Raw genomic sequence first — 13,833 nt, 5'->3', positions numbered from 1 at the left:
TAAAAAGGGTCTCAGTATTTAGTAGAGCCTCGATTATTACGAATTACTTCAAAAATTCTCTTCGGCATGCTTGCGACTAAGTTTTTTATCAGTTGCAAAGGAATTTTATCCCATGTACTGAAAACTGAAGCAGAAAGTTCCTTTATCGAATCATACTGGGTTCCATCCTTGAATACTTCTTTTGCCATCCATCTCCAAAGATTTTCAATTGGATTGAGGTCCGGAGAACATGCTGGATGATCTAACAATTCTATATTATTTGAAGAAAAGTATTCTCGTGCTTGTCGAGAAGTGTGTATCGCAGCATTGTCTTGCTGGAAAATCCAATTTCTTCCACACAGACGTGGACCTTCAGTCCTGATAGAAGCATTTTCAAGCATTGAAATGTACTTCAATGATGTTTGCCGGCCTTTCACTACTTGCAACTTTAGGGTCCCAGCTGACGAGAAAGCACCCAAGATCATTAAAGACCCTCCTCCACTATGCCGAGTTGAAAAAGTCTCTTTGGGCAAATTTTTATCATGCCAATATTGTTGAAATCCATCTGGACCATCTAGATCAAACTTTTTCTCATCAGAGAAAATTACATTTTCCCACTTCTTTCATTTCAAGTCTGGTATTTGGCGGCATATTTAAGTCAGTTAGTTCTGTGCTGTTCAAGAAGACGTGGTTTCTGCAGTCGCTTTAAATGATTGAAACCCTTCATTTTCAGATGCATTCTGATGGTTTTAGGACTACATTCTGCTGCTGTTCGGCTTTTCAATCGACTTGAGCTCATACTGGAATTTTTTTTTAAACTTCTTCTGATACGACGATCCAGTGATGGAGTTATTTTTTTTTTTTGGTCAACCTGGACTCTTTTTGTGCCCATATTGATCTGGATTTCTTAAAAAAATTGTGATGACCGTTTTTCTACGATTCACCCCGTTTGCAATGGATCTATGGGAGAGTCCACCCCTATTAAGCTCAAAGATCCTTCCTCTCTCAAACTCTGATAATGGTTTCCCTTTTGCCATTTATAATTTAGTAAGATGATTTTTATCCACTTACAAGTGGCTTTTAGTAACATAGAAAGCTTTTCGTATTCATTTTTTCAAAACTAACCGATTTTATTAAAGTGGTCTTATCATTTTGACCAGGTGAAAATGTTTGTTTTTTTTTTAAATAATTATTAGATCAGGGTTAAGGTTTCGAATGAAGCAGATTTCATTTTTTTCATCATATTTTCCCTTTTGGCAATAGTTTCAACCATTTGTTTGATTAAAAATTCGATAATATGTGTAAACGCTTACTTTCTTAAGTGGTCTTAAGATTTTGACCAGGACTGTAAATATATATATATATATATATATACTTCTTTCCCACAGAAGGGACATCGAGAGCCTGTTCTGCTTTACCGTTATTTTCATGCCAAGTGCTCGTCTGAGCTCCATTCAATGCTCCCTGCCGAACTTTAAAAAAAAAGCACTCAACTTATGACCGCTGCTAACACTATCAGTGCCCAAATCTAAACGCAAATTCCATTAAAAAATGCATATTTCCTAGAACTGCCCGTCTGTGAAACTCTGTTTTACTGACCTGCTTCCCATCTGATTACAACATGGTCATCTTCTAGTCCTATGTGAACAATTTCTTGCTATCCCGCCTCGTGAATAGTCTAACTCTGCCCAATTTCCACAAAAATGTATTACTGAACTGTTGTCGCTCCGATTAACTTAAACTCATTAACCCTTATCTTCGAGTGGCATCCGGGCCTTGATAAGTGGTGATTCCTCTGTAAATTTATATATATATATATATATATATATATATATATATATATATATGTTTGTTTGTTTGTTTGTTTATGAACAGGCGATTTGACCACTATAAAAGTTGTGGCGGGTGTCTATTTAAATAGACATTCCGACGAGTTATTTATGGGCGTCAATTCCATGGTCGAGTGGGAGAACTGCCGACTGTCAACACGACGGTTCTAGGTTCAATCCTTGGCTTGGGAGAGATGCTAGTCTAGCTCAATAGTGCGATACTAGAGCTGCAAATATTTTTCTTAAAGATACCACGTTAAAAGAAATAAACACACAAGTGTTTAGTCATTTTTCAAAATATTGGTCTTTTATTGGTAACACCTTGCATACAATTGTTTCAGCCGCTTTGTTTAATGTACAAATATATAATAGCTCATGAATTTTGATTTTGGACAACTAGGCTTCGTCAGCGTGTTGAAAAAATCAATTTGTCAAAAGTTTCACAGTGCATTAATCAGGACTTTTATCATCAACACAACAAGCATTCATATTTTTAATTGACAACATATAAACTACCAAGCATGTTTTATCTACATTTCAAACTAAGACACACTTGCTTTGCAATGATTCCTCGGATCCTGTAGTTGTAAGTAGTCGCCATTTTTTTCTTTCTATTGTATTTCCGACTTCCGGTGATCAATAGCTCAACAACTGGATTCGCAGCTAATTTGCTTTAATAATTCAATTATTTTTCATTGATTACATTTTCAAAATTATTATTTGATTAATTCTTTTCAACATGCGTGTTATTATTTTCAATTTGTATGCAAGATGTTACCAATAATTAAAAAAAAACAAAAACAACATTATGAAAATGAGCAAATACTTGTGTGTCTATTCCTTTTAACGTTGTATCTTTAATATATATATATATATACTAGCAGGGGTTACCCGGCGTTGCCTGGGTGATCAGCCCCCTTCCCACTCCGGGGGGTAACAAAAAAAGTCACCCCTCTGGATTTACATGCTTGGTGCCGGCCTCCCCCCTTCAGGGAGAGATAATCCCCCCCAAGGAAAAAAGTCACCTCCTCCTGACCTCTTCGCCCCCCCCCCCACCCTTGGGGGGACACCGGCTCCCTCCTTTGGGAGAAGAAACTGCCAAGATCCCCCCTTTCGGGTGAGAAAATGCCAGGCTTCCCCTTTTGGTGGGGGGATGGTGGCCAGCTCCCCCTGCTTGCCCGTAGGTGGGTGGAGGATCGGACGCCCTTCCGTTAGGAACCCACCCTTGGGGGGAGGTGGAAGGAAAGGGTATAGCCCCTCCCCGCTTCGGATAGGATTTAATAAACAAATAGAATTTCAAAAAAAAGTAGAATCGATCAGGATCGAACACGCAAACTAACGGTTAACAGAATTACTCTCTTACCTTTAATAAATAAAAAATAAATAAAACATGTTATTTTTTAAAAAGTTAATGGTATACTGTGTGTCTAGGACGGTAGTGAACGTGTGTGTGTGTGTGTGTGTGTGTGTGTGTGTGTGTGTGTGTGTGCGTGTGCTGGCAATAGTAGTACTAATAGTCTGTCCTTTGGAGGACAGCGTTTGTTTTTGTGTTGTGTGTACGTGTGCGCGGCTGGTTGTATTGGCGGACGTGGTGTCGGAGGTTGGATTGTGATGGCTGGTGTAAGTTTCGTAATTTTGTAATTTGTAAATGGCAAGTTAGGGAAAAAATAGACCCCCCCAAGATGTACAATAAATAAGGGCATAATATTTTATGGTAAAGTTAAAAACGTAGGAACCATAGTTTTTTAGGAGATGTGATTATTGGATTAACCAATCAGAAACCGTCTGTGGCACACACATCTCTTTTTATATATATATATATATATATATATATATATATATATATATATATATATATATATATAGCAATCACACACATACCTGCGCTTTGCATGAGACTTTTCTGTACGCTCGGGTACCTTTGACCTTGACCTTGAAAAATAGTGTGCACCATCCCTAGGTCGATCATCATCATGTTAGGTTTAGTCATGATCGGTCCAATGGTATGAGCTGTAGGAGAGTATATGTACATAGGCTATGACCTTGAACTTTTTCTGAACCTTGAAAAATAGTGTGCACCATCCCCAGGTGGGGACCGTCATCATGCCAGGTTTGGTCATGATCGATTCAATGGTGTGGGCTGTAGGAGAGTTGTACATGCAGACACACACATTCACACGAACACTAGTATATATATATATATATATATATATATATATATATATATATATATAGTAGCAAAATATATATATATATAGTAGCAAGAAACTCGTTTCTTATCGTTGAGCACTTTCAGTTGAATTAAGTCGGTCAATAACGATTAGATCACTGTGACTGATGTTAAAAAACATTAAAAAATAAAATGTTTAATTCAACGTTATTTCTCGCGGTTGATGATAGCCGATTGGATACAGTCTTTGCTAATCGAGCCAGCGATGTCTCATGTTGCCGGGTTCGAATCTGTCGACTGATGTTAATCGTGACACGCTGCACTGAAGATTCCTGAAAGGATGAAACACTAGTGTCTGTAGTTATTTAATTATTATAGTAAATTATATATATATATATATATATATATATATATATAACTATATATATATATATATATATATATATATATATATATATATATATATATATATATATATATATTTATAACTTAAGCTGCATTCCTTTTTTTTTTACATTTTTTTTTTTACTATATATTGTTTTGTTTTTTATCTATTTGCTTTTCTGATACTAAACGGACTTAAGCTTTTATGCACTTTTATTCTTATAGCATTTATATGCTAGTCAACATGTCGCAGAATGGATCTTATAATCTTGTTAAATTTACTTATATATACTATTAATAGTTTATTATTTTATTGTTATTATATATATATATATATATATATATATATTAATATAAATAGTTACCGTATTATTCTACATTTTATTATTGGAACAGTGATATTATCCATTGGAGAGCCATGTATATAACAGCTGTCCTGTTTTTAAATCTCCGAAACAGCTACATGGTAAGCAGCTGATGATCCCCGTTTTCTATTTACAAAATTTTAGTTGAATTCTCTTTTATAATTGACTAGCAAAAGTGGACTCTTATTTATGAAAGTACTAGCCGGGGGGGGGGAGGTACCCGGCGTTTCCCGAGTGTTTGGAGGTGTGTGTGGTTGTTAATGAAAACCTAAGAATAAGCGAAGTAAAAAAAGAAAACAGAAAAACGAACGTTAAAACTTAAGTACCCGGGCGGTGGGGAGGGGTAATCAAAACATCGGAAATTTTCGATGTCAAAAACGATTCCTTCAATTATCTTTATTTATTTGATTTTGTTTTAAAAAATTTTCCTGATAGTAATAATAAAATAGTAAATATTATTTGATTTGAACTTCCAATAGGACTAAATCTACAGATCATCCCCTTACAAGTGTATTTTTAGGTTTGAGAAATTATATACACATTTAAGAGGGTTTTTTTTACGGTAATCAGGGCAAAATAATCAGTTTATAGTTAAATATTTAGAGATTTATAAAGAATTAGAACCTGAATCTGTAATTGTACAGAATCGGGAATTTAGTATAGAATCAGTAATTGTATCGGAATCGGAAAAAATATTGGAATCATTCCATCACTAATACATATAATTACTATTTTATTCAGTTTAAGTAAACAAAATCACCATTTGTCACTACAATAGATTTGCTGTTTCAATCAGGGCCAGTCTTTTAATCTTTAACACTTTAATGTTTAAGGATTAAAAGACTGGCAGTGATGAAGAACGGTGGCCTTTATCGCCTGATGAAATCTTTTTAGATTGAAACAGTAATATTATTGTAGCGAAAAATGGTAATTTTGTTTACCTGAATTGAATAAAATAATATTCTGTTTTTTATTGAGCACTATCAACAACCCCGTTAAATTCAATGCTTTTTACTTTTGGATATCTTTACCTGGAATACGTATATATATATATATATATATATATATATATATATATATATATATATATATATATATATATGAATTTATGATGAGTTTTTGGTAAATGATTCAACGAAACATGTATAAGATGTACCGTACATCAAATAAAATGATATACATGTGCTATAATATACTTTTGGTATTTGAATTGTTTACAAACGATATATATATATATATATATATATATATATATATATATATATATATATATATATATATATATATATATATGTATAAGGAATGAAAAAATACCAGCGGTGGTTGACGTTATGTTTTAAGAAAAATAGAAAAACCGAATGAAATTATTAAAAAATCAACCTTTCGTCCTTATTTCAGAGGACATCTTCAGGATAATTGAAATAAAAATGTAAGAAAAGAAAAAGTCATAGATCGTGCGAAAAAGACAGTTTTTGAACCCTACTCATGGCGGGAAGGACATTTTTTTTATTTCAATTATCCTGAAGATGTCCTCTGAAATAAGGACGAAACGTTGATTTTTTAATAATTTCATTCGGTTTTTCTATTTTTCTTAAAACATATATATATATATATATATATATATATATATATATATGTTTTTTTTTGTTAATGATACTTATTGAATGAATTCAATTATTATTTATGCATTTTGACCTCAATGCGAGTTGGTACCATCAAATGTATTGTTTTTTTTTTCAATTTTTTAAAAATATAATTATCCACTGACACATGTTTCGTCGTCTACGACTCATCAGAATGCCTAAATCTAATGAGATTCAAAATCGAGACCACATGATAAGAAGCCTAATCCTCTTTCACTGCGCTATCTCACATGACTACTGAATATATCGCGTTTTAGGTATATATATTAGTGATAGGACGATTAATGGGAATTGAAAAAAATCGGAACTTTTTAGGGTATCAGAACTAAAAAATATGTGTATTTTACAGTGCCCAAAAAAATTCCCTTTATAGTTTTTTGTTTGTTTGTTTTTGCTTAAAATTTTGCATTCCACGGCTAGTATTAATGGTGAAATTTAGTGATTGTAGTGATGCTTTGCTATGAGTAAATCGATATGAATCTATCGATTATACTCAACAAGTGTATTCTTATGTTCGCAAAAATATATACGAATATTGCATGGGTTTTACAGTAATCCAACCCTCACAAATAAAAAGTTTAAAAAATTGTACATTTACAAATTTAAAAGAATTGGAATCTGCAATTGCATCGGAATCTGAAATGTACAACGGAATCAGTAATTGTATCAGAATCGGGATTAATATTGGAATCGTCCCATCACTAATGTATATATATATAAAAATATATAAAAAGTCATTGTAAATATTGTTTATGTCATCTGGGGTTTTAAGTAGACCCAACCCCTAGAGTGCATGTGGTATCGTGGTGACTGCAACTAGTTATAGGGAATAGACCAAGTGGACGATCCCCGACCCCCATTCTCCCCCCCCCACCCTTTTTGGCCTCATGCCACATTTAGAAAGATTTATTTTTACATTTTATATTATTTTTATTGCAAAAATTCTATAAAATTTAGAATATTCTTTTTTAATAAATATATATATATATATATATATATATATATATATATTCAAATAGATCTTAACCTTATTGGCTATACCTGTGCCCCACCTGTTACTAACCCTGCCCGTCCTACATGCATGTTTCCATCATTCACACTGATGAAGACCGAAGGATCGGTTGAAAATTATGTGCTTTTGAAAGAAATATTTTCGTTTTTTTTTCAAAAGACTTTTTGTATTCCTACACGTAAACACATAGGAAATAAATACAGAAAAGATATAAACATTTATATATTTTTTGTATTGATTTTTTATACATATGTACATATATATGTACATATATATATATATATATATATATATATATATATATATACACATATATATGTACATATATATATATATATATATATATATATGCATATATATATATATATATATATACATATATATGTACATATATATATATATATATATGCATATATATATATATATATATATATATATACATATATATGTACATATATATATATATATATGCATATATATATATATATATATATATATATATACATATATATGTACATATATATATATATATATATATGCATATATATATATATATATATATATGCATATATATATATATATATATATATATGCATATATATATATATATATATATATATATATATATATATATGCATATATATATATATATATATATGCATATATATATATATATATATATATATATATATATATATATGCATATATATATATATATATATATATATATATTTAAGTCAGGTCATGTCATATGCTACTGGTACAATGTAACCCAGTACTACCTGCCTCATGGTCGGGTCACCGGCGACTAAACTGGTTCCCCCACCAGACTTGTTTGGTGAGGAGGGCGGCTAATCTCCCTGAAGGATTAAAAACAAGACCTTTCAAAGGGCGAATGAACCCCTTTTTTGGGGTCAACGGCCAACTAGCATCATGTGTGTTTGTGTGTATGTATACTTATATATATATATATATATATATATATATATATATATATATATATATATATATATATATATATATTTGCGCTGGTACAAGGAAATTACCAGGTTGGTGTCTGGGGGGCGCGGTTATACCACTAAGAGAAGGAAACTCTTACATCAAACCTGAGGGATGTTGTCTGCTTGTTCTGTGGCAATTGGTTTGCACCGAGTGAGTTAATCAACAGTTTCAAAAAGTGTGGATGGTCCTACACGAGCCTTCACCACTTAAATCAAGTCATTTGTGTGGGTTTCTGACAGCTTATCGTAATTTCATTATGAAAACCTCACACTGTCCTGCAAGAAGTCCACTGGCGATGGAGTGAAAGCGACGGGGACAGGTAAAGAATATTACTGGAAGTCCTCAGTCGAATCTCTGCACAGTGGTGGCTGATGGTAGATGGCCGTTCTAGCACAAACCTGTGAGCAATTGTGCTGTTCGTGTCCTCCATCAGGGACAAAGCAGCCCTATTTAGGGATAGCACTGCTTTCCCTGTGGCGGGGAGGGGGCGATAAAAGGAGCCCTATAAAATTGCTTGCTAACCACTTAACTTGGCAGCCCACTGCAGCTGTCTGGTTATCCAGTTGCGCAGTCAGAACAATAGAATACGACAAAAAATCTCAACAAAGAATCTCTTAATAGGGTGTTGGAATGTCTGTACCCTCCAGGATAATGATGCTGCACCCGAGCGCAAGACAGCCCTTGTTTCTCTTGAGTTACAGAGGTATGATGTTGACATTGCTGTCTTATGTGAAACTCGCTTGCCTGGCAATTCTCAACTTCGCCCCAATGTTAGCCAGTTCAGATCAAGAGAAGGATGACTTCTACGATACCCTCCGTGATGTCCTCTCCAGAGTTCGACACCATGATAAACTCGTACTTGCTGGCGATTTCAATGCTCGTGTTGGTAGTGACCATCTGTCGTGGACCGGTGTATTTGGTAAGCATGGCATAGGCAAGGTAAATGCAAATGGTTTACGACTTCTTACAATCTGTAGGGAGTTTGACCTCTGTATTACCAATACCATATTCCAACAACCTGTGCATCGGAGGACGACATGGATGCATCCTCGTTCAAAGGACTGGCATCTTATTGACTTCGTCATAACAAAGCGGAAGCACATGAGTGACTTCAAAATCACTCGCTCTTTCCACACTTCTTGCTATCTTTCGGATCACGCCCTTCTCAGAAGTAAACTGTCGTTACATGTGCGAAGGCACAGAGTTACAAGATCAACAGTCCCCAAACGCATTGATGTGCGGCCTCTTAAATCCAGGGAAAAGAGAACTAAGCTCTCCAATAAGCTTGATGAAAACCTTGAGGGTGTTGATGTAACTGATGATGTTGAATCTTCTTGGAAAGCATTGCGAGAAGCAACTCAAGCTGTAGCAGTAGAAGTCCTTGGAATACCGAAAAGAAAACACCAAGATTGGTTTGACGAAAGTGACGATGAAGTTAAAGCACTGATTAACCAAATGCACTCATCTTACAAATGTTGGATTGAGGACAAAAACTCCACAGTGAAGCACACGGCCTACAAAAAGTGTAAAGGTGAGGTACAGCGAGCTCTCCGAGCTATGAAAGAACAATGGTGGTACAATAAGGCAATTGCACTGCAGGGAGCTGCTGACAGCAAGAACACGAAAGCCTTCTATGATGTTCTGAAAGAGGTATTTGGTCCTCAGAAAAGTGGTGCTTCCCCATTAAGCACAGCCGATGGAGAGGCATTGCTGACTGATAAATCAGATATTCTCAATCGTTGGAAGGAGCACTTTGAAACTGTTTTAAACACCTCATCTGTCATTGACAGCGATGTCGTGTCCTCTATTCCTCAGAATCCAGATATTCCAGAATTGTCATTGGAACCTGCTTATCAGGAGGTATGGGAATCCATCAAACAAATTGCTTCTGGCAAGTCCCCATCACCAAAGGATCCAATTCCACCTGAAGTGTACAAGCATGGTGGGCATGTGCTGGTAAAAAAGCTCCATGCTCTCTTTGTAAAGATATGGAAAGCAGGCTGAGTTCCACAGGACTACAAAGATACCTGCATCAAACATCTCTACAAAAATAAGGGAGTCAAGAATGTCTGTGACAACCATCGGGGGATATCTCTGCTTTCAATTGCAGGAAAGATTCTGGCTAGGCTCATTCTAAACCGAATCATAAATCGTCTCGTTGATAAGGTGTATCCAGAGTCCCAGTGTGGGTTTTGGTCGGGTCGCGGCATCATTGACATCATATTTTCCTTATGCCAGGTGGCAGAAAAGGTTTGTGAGAAAAATCAGGATTTGTATATGGTGTTTGTTGACCTGACGAAAGCCTTCGACACTGTGAATCGCGATGCTCTTTGGCAAGTTTTAAGAAGGCTTGGTATTCCAGAAAACATGCTGAACATGATCATTTCCTTCCACGAGGGAATGAAGGCCAATATTGTCTCAGACGGTATGATGTCTGATCCATTTGATGTTACGAATGGGACCAAACAGGGATGTGTAATGGCGCCAGTCCTCTTTGCGCTCTTCTTTTCACTAATGCTGAAACATGCATTTGATGATTTGGACACTGGTGTCAAGCTTCAATTTCGGTCATCCGGTGGCTTATTTAACCATCAACGGTTTAAGGCCAAGACTCTTCTTCGCACTGAAATTATTCGCGACTTGCTCTTTGCTGACGATGCCGCACTGGTAGCCACATCCTTTGAAGAAGCCCAGGTTCTTCTTGATCGATTTTCAGCCGTGTGCAAGGCCTTTGGCCTGACAATTAGCATAAGGACGACTGAGGTAGTGCATCAGCCACACCCTACTCCAAAACAAGTTGAAGGCGTAAAGCAAATCCACCAGAGTATAGATTTCCTGCGCGCAAGCTGAAAGTCGACGGTCATGATATCAATTATGTCAAGTCCTTTCCTTACCTTGGTAGCAAGGTGAACCAGGGCGGTTCTCTTGATGATGAAATTGTCAACAGGATTGCTAAGGTCACTTCTGCCTTTGGAAATCTTCGCCATCGCTTGTGGAATGAAAGGGGTATTCGACTAGACATAAAAATCCTTATCTACCGTGCTGTTGTTCTTTCCATTCTTCTTTATGGATCTGAGTCATGGACCCCATACAGACGTCACATTAATCAGCTGGACGTTTTCCACAAAAGCTGTCTACGCTCCATATGTGGTCTTAGCCTCTGCGATAAGGTATCAAATGCTGAATTATTCACAAAATGCAAAATATCTGGCATTGAATCATTCCTTATTCAATCGCAATTGCGGTGGGCTGGTCATGTATTGAGGATGCCCGATGACAGAATTCCAAAAATTGCGATGTACAGTCAATTTGAGGGTGGTAAAAGAATTGTCGGACGTCCTTGGCTTAGGTACAAGGACAAGTTGAAGAGTAACTTGTCTGCAGTGAACATACCATACAGGAGTCTTGAAGATGAGGTGAATGACCGAAAAGGATGGAGATCAAGGTGTTTTGAAGGTCTCCAGAGGTTTCAATCTGAAAGCTTAAGGCAACTGAAAGAAAACAGAGTAAGAGCAAAACGACTAGCAGCCGCACCAATGTCTGCAGCGTTAAATCCACATTCATGTTCTATTTGTGGCCTTGTTTGCAAGTCCCTTGCTGGACTAAAAAGTCATCAGAGGCAAAAACATAAATAAGTTTTAGAAATATGGGTTGTCCGAACCTCATACGTCGAAATCGACGGGGAGAATCCATTTATATATATATATATATAGAGAGAGAGAGAGATAGAGAGAGAGAGGTGTTTATATAGATAGGGCTTCATTAATTATTTCAGTTTCATATATAAATGTGTTGTCATTACTTAATAGACAGCAGTAATACAATATATAGTCGAGGGTGATCCAAAGCCTCCTTGTTTCATTAGCTACTAGGCAGAGGTATATAGAGTGTTGCCATTCCTTTTCCAATATTACCCTACTCACCTTACCCGAGTGCTTAGAAAGAAGGCATCGCATATCATTTTTGAAGTTTTTGGTTTGAGTGGACCTAGGATTGAACCTTGTTCTCCCTATCCATTGCCAAAAACACTATTATTCCAAATGGGCCGATTTCGAATTAGAAAGTATGTAGCTGTAATTAGTGGTTACAAAAATTGATTTCATTGCTGTTCTAAATTCAAAATTGATTTTAAAACTTTTATAATGTCAATTATAAAACTTTTATAATGTCAATTATAAAACGATTCCTGACTAGAATTAAAATTTATAGACAAAAGCAGATGTTTTATTATCAACTCGTGCAGGTGAACATATGAAAAAAACAGCTTTTTTTGTCTTCGAATAAAGATCATATCGTGTTTTGGTGATTAAACATCGTTTTACTTGTAGGTTATTGTCAGTTACTATCTATACTTACAACATGAGTTTAACCCGCCCACTGACTTAGTAGTTAGAATGTTTGATGGTGGGCTGGGAGGCCAGGGTTCAATCTTCAATTGAGTCATACCAAAATCTAAGGAAAATGGAATTTCCATGGTCCACACTAGTAATTCATAAATGCAACAGAAAATTATATCCATTGGACGAACTTATGTAAACGTCCATTTTAGTTTTTTTTTTTTTTTTTTTTTTACATGGGGGTCACCACTTATCAAGGCCCGAAGGCCACTCAGGCTTATTGCGTGTACAGTAATCAATGAGATAGTATTGTAGTAATCATTAGTATTGGGGGTGTTGATAGAGTGTCTTAAGGGGGCGGTTTGTCAGAAGTTTATGTTGGACTTGAAGACGTCCAAGTTGTAGTCAGGTGGGAAACAGGCAAGCGGCAGAGAGTTCCACTGGCGTACAGTTCTAAGAAAGAAGCTTTGCTCATGGAATCTACGCTTGGATTTAGGCACAGATAAAGAGTGGGAAAAATTATTGACAGTAGTTTCAGCCAGACGGGTGTTTCTCATGAAAGATTGGCGAGGGGGGGGGGAACGAGGGATTGGAGCTCAGACGAGCACCTGCCATGGAAATAGCGATAAAACAAAGACAGGCTTGCAACGTCTCTTCTGTAGGAGAGAGGCTGCAGGGAAGAGAAAAGGGCATCCCCCACTAAACCACAAAGTCTATTTTGTACTCTGTCAAGGCAGGATAGACTGTTTTTAGCAGCTCCTGCCCAGATGTGGCAGCAGTACTCCATCCTTGGACGTACTTGGCTTTTATACAGATAGAGAATTTCATCAGTAGTGAGATATCTTCTGGAGCTGTAGAAGGATCCCACCATTCTCCCAGTGTCCCTGGCAACAGATTTGATGTACATGTTCCATTTCAGATCAGAAGTAAAGGTCAAACCCAGAAGCTTGTCAAAATATGGAGCCTCCCCAAGACGAGAGCCATCCATTTCAATTGATGCCAAATGGGGATCAGAGCGTTGATGATGTAAAGATAGAAGCTTGGTTTTGTATGCATTAAAAGTGACCAGCCACCTCTTCCCCCATTGTACCACGTGCTCGAGATCAGAGGAG

Source organism: Euprymna scolopes, chromosome 39 (genome assembly GCF_053919585.1).
Source record: "Euprymna scolopes isolate OS-2025 chromosome 39, ASM5391958v1, whole genome shotgun sequence".
NCBI lineage: Eukaryota > Metazoa > Mollusca > Cephalopoda > Sepiida > Sepiolidae > Euprymna > Euprymna scolopes.
This window is presented reverse-complemented; position numbering follows the sequence as displayed.